General features: G+C 40.2%; 1 protein-coding gene across 4 annotated transcripts in view; it reads right to left on the bottom strand.

The window, feature by feature from the left end:
- The window catches only part of adgrd1 (adhesion G protein-coupled receptor D1), a 94,797-nt gene that overhangs the window by 42,670 nt on the left and 39,075 nt on the right, over positions 1–13,052 (bottom strand). The window lies entirely within an intron of this gene.

The raw sequence follows: 13,052 nt of genomic DNA, 5'->3' as shown, positions 1-13,052 counted from the left end.
ACATACATATATATATATATATATATGTATATATATATATACACATATATGTATATGTATATATATGTATATATATACATATATATGTATATGCATATATATACATATACATATATATTCATATGTATGTATATATATATACATATACATATATGTGTATATATATATACATATACATATATGTATATACATACACACACATATATATATATATATATATGCATCTATACATATATATATATATGTGTATATATATATCCATCCATTTCCTACCGCTTATTCCCTTCTGGGTGTGAGTGTGAATGTTGTCTGTCTATATATATATATATATATATATATATATATATATATATATATATATATATATATATATATATATATATATATATATATATATATATATATATATATATATATATATATATAAATATATATATATATATATATATATATAAAGCGCATACATCAGATTTGGCGGGTCATTCATACGACCCTCCGACTCTGACAGCAAGCATGAAGGAGACGTGTTGCAAACTTAATGGCTGCCGGTGAGCAGATCACAGACTTGTAGCAAGTCTTTGCAGTCACGGCTTGGCTTTGAATCAAAATATTCAGCATGTGGTCTTCCGATCTATAACGCATGCAAGAGAGGCATAACTGGTCCGGAGTGAGGTCATTGTGTCGGGGGACACTTAATAAGACATGCAGCTGTGGTCTCGGCTCAGTCTCCGAGGTGGACGTTCAAAACAAGAAGTGTTGACAGGCGTGCGGGGTGTTGAGGAAAATAAAAAAAAATATTTAAAAAAAATCTGAGTTAGTGGTAAGTTGTAGTCAACGCTGCGGTTCCAAGCAACAAATAGAAAATGTCATATTGTCATTTTTCTTAGAGTTCAATTGGCATGAGGAGATTGTTTTCCATGAATTAATTCATGTGATTAATTTCCACAGGCAGTGTAACATTACATTGCTTTCTGGCCTGTCTAAATCCTGCGCATTGGCCCGAAATAGAGTCATTTTTGAGCCTCGGCAGAGTCGTTGGAGAGCATGGAACATATGGAATCGGACAACCTCATCTCACAAAAATGCTCGCGTTGGCTAGCGCTTCAATACATAGCATAATAGGGTGGTGGCAAGGCATGTCAACATTACCGTATGTGCCACGGAGACCCTTCCATTTGCAAAATCCGTGTCCAACAAAGCAGTGTGGTGGTGTTTTTATAAGGTTGAGATAGTTTGAGCATTTTAACAATGTATTTTGTTGGAGGCTGTCTCCTTAAAACACATTAACTGTATAATAATAGGGATGTGTTATGTCACAAGAGTATCTTAAAGGTTAAATCTAGTCGAGGTTAATGTTAGACTAGGGTAAACTGGGGTAACAAATGGCACATTAACAAAGCTTAACCCATTGTTACTATAACAATCTACAAGGTTAATACAAACCCTGTTTCCATATGAGTTGTGAAATTGTATTAGATGTAAATATGAACGGAATACAATGATTGGCAAATCATTTTCAACCCATATTCAATAGAATATGCTACAAAGACAACATATTTGATGTTCAAACTGATAAAACATTTTCTTTTTGCATATAATCATTAACTTTAGAATTTGATGCCAGCAACACATGACAAAGAAGTTGGGAAAGGTGGCAATAAATACTGATAAAGTTGAGGAATGCTCATCAAACACTTATTTGGAACATCCCACAGGTGTGCAGGCTAAATGGGAACAGGTGGGTGCCATGATTGGGTATAAAAACAGCTTCCCCAAAAATGCTCAGTTTTTCACAAGAAAGGATGGGGCGTGGTACACCCTTTTGTCCACAACTGCGTGAGCAAATAGTCAAACAGTTTAAGAACAACGTTTCTCAAAGTGCAATTGCAAGAAATTTAGGGATTTCAACATCTACGGTCCATAATATCATCAAAAGGTTCAGAGAATCTGGAGAAATCACTCCACGTAAGCGGCATGGCCGGAAGCCAACAATGAATGACCGTGACCTTCAATCCCTCAGATGGCACTGTATTAAAAACTAAAGGATATCACCACATGGGCTCAGGAACATTTCAGAAAACAACTGTATATATATGTAAGAAATACTTGAATTTTAGTGAATTCTAGCTATACATATACTCCTCCCCCCTTAGCCCCGCACCGCCCACCCCGACACCACCATTCTCAGCACACCCACCCTCTCCCAATCTCCCGAATTAGGAGGTCTTAAGGTTGGCAAGTATGGGTTAACATAGGTTGCTTCTCTTTTTTCCCCTTCATTTTTCAATATTCATTTTTTTTTATCTCTAGTTATCATTACGTATACGTATTGTTGCATTTGAACAACTGTATTGTTGATAATAGAGGTAAATTATTGGTATTGTTCATTATCAATTGTGGTATGTCTATTGGTGTTTGTATTGTATTTGTAGTGTAAATATGCTCCTTGTCATTTCTGTATTATTATTTGTTTCGCCAACTGCTTCTTTGCTATCACTTTTACCATCATATTTGTACATATCCTATTTGCTGATGTTGCTCTATTGTTGTTGTTGTTGTTTTTGTCTCTCTGTTTAATCCCCCTCTTGTCCCCACAATTTCCCCCTCTGTCTTCCTTTTTTTCTCTTTCTATCCCCTCCTGCTCCGGCCCGGCTGCATGAAATTATAATATAAATACATTTAATAAAGTCAAATACAAATAAGGCAACAAGAGAAGTATCCTACACTTCTCTTTTGTAAAGCAAATGTGAACAGCCGATATGGGCATCTAAATCAACTATATGATTTGCCTGAAATGCTGGACTTTTGGTTACAAAACAGTTCAAAGAAAAGGTGCCTGGAGGGGAGTCAGGTCCTGCTTCCTTTTCGCTTTGTAGATCTCGGTTTAAGACACAATCTTCTCGTGGATTACAATAGCTCAAAGAAACCCACACCTTCATGTCGCTTCCCATCCTACACAGTGGAGTTTTACAAGCCTTTTGATTGGTAAGATCAAAGACAGCTTTTGTCTGCTCACCGAGAACTCATTGAAACACAAAGTTTTGTGATAACTTAGATACAATTATTCTGACAGTAGTAGAGTTGTTATTAGTAAGAATATACTTTTTTTTAAGTTATTTTTGGGTTCATTGAGGTTAGCTAATTTTACTTGTTTTGTAAAGTCTTGACAAGCCAAATTTTCTTGTTCTATTGGCAGATAATTTTGCTTTGTTCAAATTAAATACCCCTAATTTTAGATTTTTTTTTCTTGATTTTGAACACTGACTTTTTGCAGAGTTGATGCTGAGTGCGAAGCAGGGAGGTAATGGGTCCCATTTTTTATAGTCTTTGGTATGACTCATTTTTAGGTTCAAACACTGATGACATTTATTAAACAGACAAGAAGCAAGGAATCATGCAGAGACAGAGTTAAATTTTACTCATGAGGAGAGACGTATAGGGCTGCACACTTAGTTACAGTTCCAACCTAGGCTCTAAGGTACAGTCCCACGTGCGTCTCTATTTATTCGGGAGGTCCCTGGTTACATCACTGAGGCTGCTTACTCTCAAACACTGACTTTTTGCAGTGTTTGAGGTTCCACTTATTAGAAATTCAGTGATATAAAAGTTAATGAGGAAGGCTGCTCTATTATTTTCCTCCTGTCATCATTTGGGTCTTTTTTTATGAGGTTACCAAATCAATTCACTGTTCCGTAATAGCAGGCCTCTTCTTAAAAAAAAAATCTGTTTTTAATTTCCTCCCATTTTCAACCTCATTCATCTTTTTCACACATGAAGTAAATCTTTCCATGTGTTTACTTCACGCTGGTGCTCGGAGAGAGGAGACGACATGGAGGAGGTGTGAGGGATTTTACCCAAGCATTAATGTTTAACTACAGACCCCCATGCCTCCCATTCTCCCCTTTCCTCTACCCTCCATCCGAACAAGTCGGACGGTATCATTAAATCTCTGACGGTGCCAAGTTCTAATCAACATTGAAGCTGAGTGGCGTGAGAAAGCATGTGGGCCTCCAGGAGTCTTGATAACATTTTTTCTCTGGGAACTAAGCTTGATTAGCCCGATGCCATGCCACGCATGACGGAGCCTTTATGGGAATGGCATGACCTCATCATTACGGTAACATTAATCAAGGGTGCGAGGCCACTAGCTGCCCATTGTTGGATTTCACAGGTGATGCATGCTATCACACAAGGTCGACGACGCTATCAGCCCATGTTGGCTTGTTTAGTCCTGACATCAATCTGATAGGGAAAATAAATTATATTTGCGATGAGAAACCTGCACACTGTGCAAGTGACACCCAATCAGGGTTCCCCGATTTTGAGGGTGGAATGCGAGGATGGGTGTTCATTAGAGATGTCCAATAATGGCTTTTTTGCCGATATCCAATATTGTCCAACTCTTAATTACAGATTCCGATATCAACCAATACCGACATGGAATTAACACATTATTATGCCTAATTTTGTTGTGGATGCATTAAACAATGTAACAAGGTTTTCCAAAATAATGGATGTGGTTATGGCTTGTGCAGCCCTTTGAGACACTTGTGATTAAGGGCTGTATACATAAACTTGGATTGATTGATTGAAGTTGACTAGCCTGTGCTGCACTCGCACAGACGTGTATGTGCCCGTCGTGAAGAAGCTCTATTGGTAAACAAAATTATGTTTAAAGGGGAACATTATCACCAGACCTATGTAAGCGTCAATATATACCTTGATGTTGCCAAAAAAGACCTCAAGTTTTTTTAACCGATTTCCGAACTCTAAAAGGGTGAATTTGGCGATATAAACGCCTTTCAATTGTTCGCTGTCGGAGCGATGACCTTTCACCAGTGACGTCACAATGGGAAGTAATCCACCATTTTCTCAAACACATTATACACACAAGTCAATTTAGCTCTGTTATTTCCCGTTTTTTCGACTGTTTTCCGTACCTTGGAGACATCATGCCTCGTCAGTGTGTTGTCGGAGGGTGTAACAACATGATCAGTGACGGATTCAAGTTGATTTACGTGGAGTGTGCATCGATTAGCACGGCATGCTAATCGATGCTAACATGCTATTTAGGCTAGCTGTATGTACATATTGCATCATTATGCCTCATTTGTAGCTATATTTGCATCCAGCCTTTCCCTCCACCCACATTTAAAGCCAAACAAACACATACCAATCGACGGATTTAAGTTGCACCAGTGTCAAAAGATGCGAAAGTCCCTCCTTTGGTCTGGACATTTTACCGGCGATGCTACGACAGACACGGCACAGAGATGTGTGGATATCCTGCAACACTCAAAGCAGATGCATTTCCAACGATAAAGTCAACAAAATCAGAATGGTGAGTTTTATTGATGTTATTGACTTATGTGCTAATCAGACATATATGGTCGCGGCATGACTGCCAGCTAATCAATGCTAACATGCTATTTAGGCTAGCTATATGTACATTTGTAGCTATATTTGCATCCAGCCTTTCCCTCCACCCACATAAAATGCCAAACAAACACTTACCAATCGACGGATTTAAGTTGCACCAGTGGTCAAACGTAGCAATCGTTGGTTAGAAGGCGATCGCCTAATAGCTTTAATAGTTATTCGCTCAATAGCTTCAGTTTTTTCTTCAATTTCATTTTCGCTATCTGCCTCCAAACTCCAACCAGCGGTTTCAATACATGCGTAATCTGTTGAATCGCTTAAGCCGCTGAAATCAGAGTCTGAATCCGAGCTAATGTCGCTATATCTTGCAGTTCTATCCGCCATGTTTGCTTGTATTGGCATCACTATGTGACGTCACAGGAAAATGGACGGTGGATTTACAGATAGTGAAAATCAGGCACTTTAAAGCGTTTTTTCGGGATATTCAATGATGGGTAAAATCTTAAAAAAAACTTTGAAAAACTGATTTTTATTGGTTATAACCCTTCTGAAATTGTGATAATGTTCCCCTTTAACATGGAAGCTATTTTTGCATTGTTGCTGTTCTGTTGAGTTCATTCGTGGGTCAGCAACCCGCGGCTCTTGAGCCGCATGCGTCTCTTTAGTGCCGCCCTAGTGGCTCCCTGGAGCATTTTTAAAAAAGGATTGAAAATGGAAATAGACGAGGGGGATTTTTTGTTTTGTTTTAGTATGTTTTTTTGTTTGAGGACAAACATGACACAAACCTTCCCAATTGTTAGAAAGCCCACTGTTTAATATGTTTGTGTGTATGCCTCACTGATGAGAGTATTTGGTGAACATCGTTTTGTCCTACTGATTTTGGCGGTCCTTGAACTCACCCTAGTGTGGACTGTGACGCAACGGTTTGTTTACATGTAAAATCTTCCACTCCTTCTTTGTCTCATTTTGTGCACCAAAGTTTTTATGCTGTGCGTGAATGCACAATGGTGCGCTTTGTTGATGTTATTGGCGTGTTAATCAGACATATTTGGTCAGTGCATGACTGTAAGCTAATCAATGCTAACATGCTATTTATGCTATCTGTTTAACATAACTATGCCTCATTTGTAGGTATATTTGAGCTCATTTAATATATTTTATTACTATCCTTTTTGTATATAATTTAGTTTTGCATGTCCCATGACACATTATCTGTATGTAATATTGGCTGCATTTCAGATAGTGGTTTATGTGCCATGTTGTTCCGGACCACAGCAAACATTACCTAGCTTGCCATAGATTGTAATAAATCTATTAAAAGAAGAAAGCCTGCCGTTTCCTTTAACTTGGACTCACACATCCATACCTTTGGCCATTAAAAGCCAGTAATTTCCAGGAGTTATCTCACCTTCTGAGTAGCCTCTGATGGTTTTTAATGTTGTAAAAATGTCTAGAATAAATATTACATATCAACATTTCTGTTAACAAAGTTTCTTTTTGATAGTAGGCTAATACAGCTAATATAGACACTTATGTCATGTTTGGCTTTCATTGATTGATTGAAACTTTTATTAGTAGACTGCACAGTACAGTACATATTCCGTACAATTCACCACTAAATGGTAACACCCGGATAAGGTTTTCAACTTGATTAAGTCTGGGTCCACGTTAGATTATAAGACTTAAATACGGCTTTTTAATTTTTTGCAGCTCCATACAGATGTGTTTTTTGTATTTTTGGTCCCATATGGCTCTTTCAACGTTTTGCATTGCTGACCCATGAGTTAAATCATGATTGTTTTTCAAACTGTGAGGTTCTTGAGGTTTGGGGGGCTGGGGGGCCTCTAAAACCCCCTCAGCTCTGGCCGGGGCCCCCCTTAAGTTAAGGCGGCCCCTGTGACAGCTGAACTGTAACCACAGCAACGAGGAAGGCCTGATACATTTCTACCTTAGACACATTTATTCTCCCTGCAAGGTTTTAATGAAGTTGCCGGGTGCGTGTCAACTCCCTGGCGATAAACAGAGAGGTCAGCTGCAAATCACACATTCTAAGCTTCGGTACCGGAGCCATGAGAAGACATCTTTTAGGTGGGACTTGTGCAGACAATAAAGAGCAACGAAAACAGTGACGTGAAAGGTCTGCCGCAAGCTGCGAGTGTGCAGGGAGGACATTCATCGGCTGCCAGATACATTTGTTCTCCGAAAATAGTTTTACCAAATCAGGTCTGCACTGCAGAACAGTAAGAGGAAAAAAAAAAGCCCTCTGGACCAGTTGACAGCCAAAAATGAGAACCAAAATTGCAAATCAGATCCTAAATATAAATAACCTTTCGAGCATGTTAATAAAAGTTCCGAGTATTGTAGTGTTACACCTAAAATAGAACATTGCCAGCTCTCCTAAAATAACAGTAGATGTCCAAACATAGTAATCATCATCACAGGATTAATGCTAAATAATTGTAGCATAAACATTTATTTCCCCAAGAAAAATGACGCAAGAGAAAGTGGAATGGTTTCTATTTATGCCAGGGATATGCAACTAAATTGTTTGGAGGGCCACATTTCCAGAAAACTTAGGACTGGTGTGGCTGTACTGCTCCTTTCACTATTAGCCTTATGTTGTGCATTACTAAGAACCAGCGTCCTTTACAGTAGACATTTTTTTTTTTTTTGCCAGTTACGGAAGCACTTTTTTTAAAGGCCTACTGAAATGAGATTTTCTTATTTAAACGGGGATAGCAGGTCCATTCTTTGTGTCATACTTGATCATTTCGCGATATTGCCATATTTTTGCTGATAGGATTTAGTAGAGAACAACGACGATAAAGTTCGCAACTTTTGGTCGCTAATAAAAAAGCCTTGCCTGTACCGGAAGTAGCAGACGATGTGCGCGTGACGTCACGGGTTGTGGAACGCCTCACATCCGCATATTGTTTACAATCATGGCCACCAGCAGCGAGAGCGATTCGGACCGAGAAAGCGACGATTTCCCCATTAATTTGAGCGAGGATGAAAGATTCGTGGATGAGCAAAGTGAGAGTGAAGGACTAGAAAAAAAAAAAAAAACTAGACGGCAGAGCGATTTAGATGTTATTAGACAAATTTACTAGGATCATTCTGGAAAATCCCTTATCTGCTTATTGTGTTACTAGTTTTTTAGTGAGTTTATATGGTCGTACCTGTACAACCTGAAAGTTGGAGGGGTCTGGCCACGGGTTTGATGACCGCCAGTGTCTCTGAGGGAAGCCACATTTCTCGACGAGGCGAAGGCAGCCGGTGGGGCCGGGCTGAGATTTTTAATTTTCCCTCTTCCACGGTGGAAGCATCGAACGGTCGGGGGTGGCCTTTGGGAGGAGGCAAAAAGAGTCCGCAGCTGGAGGAGGAATGACGCTAGCTCTCCGCTCATGTCTACAATAAAAGCAGACTTATTACCACCATTTTCTCACCGAAACCTGCCGGTTGACATGTGGTAGGCAACCATGTTCGCTTGACTGCTTTGTTCCATAGTAAAACTTTACCGTCATCTTTCGGGAATGTAAACAAGGAAACAAAGAAACACCGGCTGTGTTTGTGTTGCTAAAGGCGGCCGCAATACACCGCTTCCCACCTACATCTTGATTATTGATTGAACAAATTGCAAAATATTCAGCAACACAGAAGTCCAGAATACTGTGGAATTATGCGATGAAAAGAGACGACTTATAGCTGTGAACGGTGCTGGACCAAAATATCCTCTACAATGCGCACGCGTCATCATACCACGACGTTTTAGCATGATACTTCCGCTGGAAATTTAAAATTGCAATTTAGTAAACTAAACCGGCCGTATTGGCATGTGTTGCAATGTTAAGATTTCATCATTGATATATAAACTATCAGACTGCTTGGTCAGTAGTAGTGGGTTTGAGTAGACCTTTAAGGACCTTCTGCAAAAAAAATCTAGTCAAAGATAATCACTGACAGCACGCTTATTTTTTTTTAAAAATAATTTTCTGCAAAAATGTGAGTCCCTCACAAGCTTTTTTGAACTGAACTTGCAATAGTCCAAATTATGAAAAAGCGACGACTGAAAATGGAACTTTGAGGAACCACTGGTGTCACTAAAGTAGTTGAACAAATGACTACTTGACTGCATCTTAAGTAAACACGCCACAAGAACCCCTTCGTTAATAAGCCACAGTATGGGAAAAACTGTGTAGACTTAGGCCCTGTCTACATTAAGCCGGAAAACTCCTGAAACAAATAATTATTTAGCCTACGCCCCGTTTCAGCCACACTAACCCATTGTTTAAGGTTCACCCCTTTGGATATTTTTTTATGGTCCAAAGTCAACGACTAGCGACTGCACAAGATCAAAGCCACAGAACAGAGACACACTGCAGGCTTACACACAAACATACATCCACAAAAAATTACGCCACACATACATACCCCCCACCCCCCAATCCATCGCCCTCGACACAAATCCCATAGGGGTGATGGAAGGATGGTCAGCGCCTGCGAGCTGCGGCCTACCACCACGACCCCGCACCCCCTTCCCTCTGTTGCTAGATATCTCCAGATGTACGTTGTAATATGTATACCGGTATGTGATTTGCTATGGCGTTTTTTTTCCCCCCACTCCAGACTGGGCCCCCTTAGGAGCCCAGTCTAGATTGTATATTTTTACTCATTCTTCCCCAGCTTTTTAACTTTTTCCCCATATCAGCATTCCTGTTCTGTAACCCTGTACACTGTTTGTTTGTCTAATCTTGAACGAGTTTGTGCTGAAAACAAAGTTTCGTTGTACTTGTGCAATTACAATAAAGACATATCTATCTATCTATCTATCTATCTATCTATCTATCTATCTATCTATCTATCTATCTATCTATCTATCTATCTATCTATCTATCTATCTATCTATCTATCTATCTATCTATCTATCTATCCATCTATCCATCTATCTATCTATCTATCCATCTATCTATCTATCTATCTGTCTACACGGGTAACTGCACCGTGTATTTCTTGAATCTCCGGCTCTTAGCCTTGTATGGACTCGTTGATGGTTTACAAAACTGAGTGACGCCAGAAAGACCGCGCTACAGCCAGCTTCACAACAGACGCTTGTGGAAATCACTTATGAATACCTTAAAAGAAGGAAACGGGCGATTGCAGCTATTTGGGATACAACACATCTCAGACGGCAACATAGTAATGTTAGCGACGGTTTAGGATAAGGCCTGGAAGAACGGCAGCATAGTGGGATATGTTTGTCAACGAGTGTGCTGTGTCAGAGGAACGGCAAGAGAAGTTTCGAATGTCCAGGTCAGCCGTGATTCTACTTAGCGAAAAACTTCTTTCATTTGTCGAAGGGGAGACAAGGAGAATGCGGGCTCCCGTGGACGAGGGAAGACTTCGGAAATCAGCGAATGCATTTGGACTGGCAAAGCAGACTATCAGTTATTGTCCGCCATGTATGCCGAGCGATTACTCAACGTCTAGTTTTGTACTCCGTAACTATTGTGAAGCCATGAAGTGGTTGCGGCCGTCAAGTACCACCGCCAATTTCATCCTACAAGCACAGTGTCTTGTCCAGATATTTATGATTGTTGTAAAATGTTATTTATCACATTGTTTACTTTTAGAGATATGATTCATGTATGATGGCTCAGGTGTGATTCACTACAATAGTCTAACAGCTTGTTAGAGTAATTATGTATATATTATCATCGTAACTTTATGCTTAAGGGTCGTTACTATAAAGTATTGTCAATTTGTGCTGAAGTGGTATTGTTAGCCTCTTTTAATCAGTGTTTTGTCCAGACTCGGCCTGCTGACTACCAAGGCCGAACATTGGGTACCGGGACCAGACAAAGTAGAGACTGGGCAATAGCACCAAGTGTCAACAAATTTGCATTTTTGTATAATCATATATTGTGTCTATTTGGAGTTGTCGAGTCTACCCTTTTCCCTCAGCGACAGTGATGTAATAGGGACTTTCCTAATAAATAGAGGAGGCGCGCGGGCTTGATTTTTTTAGAAAATAGTTTGGATCTGTAACTAGAGTACAGCCCAAAACACGTGTGTCCTCGTGAGCTAAATTGAACTCTGTCTCTGCATGATTCCTTGCTTCTTGTCTGATTAATAGATTTCATCAGTGTTTGAACCTGACAAGCTGCTGATGGCGAGGCAAGCTGCTGATTACTGTTGCAATAGTCTACATTGAAACATGGGAAAAGAATACACTTCCAGGTCAGAGGTAACTATGACACACGCATATTTTTTCGCGTATGCGTACGAGGTCGCGTTGCGCCGGCGGCATCGTGTGGGTGTGGACAAGGATAAGGTTAGGTGGGATATAGCCTGGATAACCTTAGCCGGCTTAGTGTATAAGGGGCCTTAAACAGGCGCCTGGATGAACGCCTCAGTTATGTAAATTACATGTTTGGACCCAGCACGGTGAAAGAGGGGTTAGTGCATGTGCCTCAAAATACGAAGGTCCTGAGTAGTCCTAAATTCAACCCCGGGCTCGGGATTTTTCTGCGTGGAGTTTGCATGTTCTCCCCCGTGACTGCGTGGGTTCCCTCCGGGTACTCCGGCTTCCTTCCACCGCCAAAAACATGCACCTAGGGATAAGTTGATTGGCAACACTAAATGGGCCCTAGTGTGTGAATGTGAGTGTGAATGTTGTCTGTCTATCTGTGTTGGCCCTGCGATGAGGTGGCCAGGGTGTAAACCGCCGTCTGCCCGAATGCAGCTGAGATAGGCTCCAGCACCTCCCCGCGCCCCCAAAAGGGACAAGCGGTAGGAAATGGATGGATGGACATATTTGTTTTATGTATTTTATGCAAGGATCTTCCAATGTGATTACAGTGGTCCAAGTTCCTCTATACAACAGTAGCACTCGAGTGTTTTTAAGAACTTGCTGTAAAAATGTTTGTCTCCCAACTTTTGAACTGAACTCGGGGACCTGTATGGTAAACCCTTGTCTAATCCAGAATTACATTGCATGGTCTTTATTTACTGGATTGAGTGACTGCTTGAGACTTTTATTAGTAGTTTGCACAGTACAGTACTTATTCCGTACTATTGACCACTAAATGTTAACACCCCAATAAGTTTTTCAACTTGTTTAAGTCCACGTTAATCAATTCATGGTGAACCAAACATGGTGAACCTTTGATGTTTTGTATGAATGAAGTCTAGCTGCTGTATTTCCGACTGAGGGAGCAGGCTTGTAGGCTATAAAACACATTTTCAAGTGTTTCTCCCAGTGAATGTTAAATCTACAAAGTAGCGAATGAGTTATCGTTCCCCTCAGTAAAGCTGAAAGTCACATTTGCATAACCAGTTTGTCTTCTGGAAGCCATTCCTCACTGATAGAAAAGAGAAAGTGGGCTAATGGAAACCCTTACAGCTGCAAACTACTTAGTCAGTGAAGGGACTAGGGGAATATCAGACATAGAGCTGCTATAGTTCAAAGAGAGAAACTCTTTGACTGCAACTACAGAAAAATCATATCCCTTAGATAAGGTGAATGTCCCACACCCTCTTACTGTGTCTGTCAACTGGAAAACCATAAACACTCTACTTCCCCAGCGGGGCTGGCTCACCCAGAGTTAATGGAACATCAACACATGAGTCGACTAAGAGGAAACTGGGACAGTTTGTGTTTCACGTTAAATGGG

This window comes from Nerophis ophidion, linkage group LG07 (genome assembly GCF_033978795.1).
Source record: "Nerophis ophidion isolate RoL-2023_Sa linkage group LG07, RoL_Noph_v1.0, whole genome shotgun sequence".
In the NCBI taxonomy this organism is placed as follows: Eukaryota; Metazoa; Chordata; class Actinopteri; order Syngnathiformes; family Syngnathidae; genus Nerophis; species Nerophis ophidion.
This window is presented reverse-complemented; position numbering and strand designations above follow the sequence as displayed.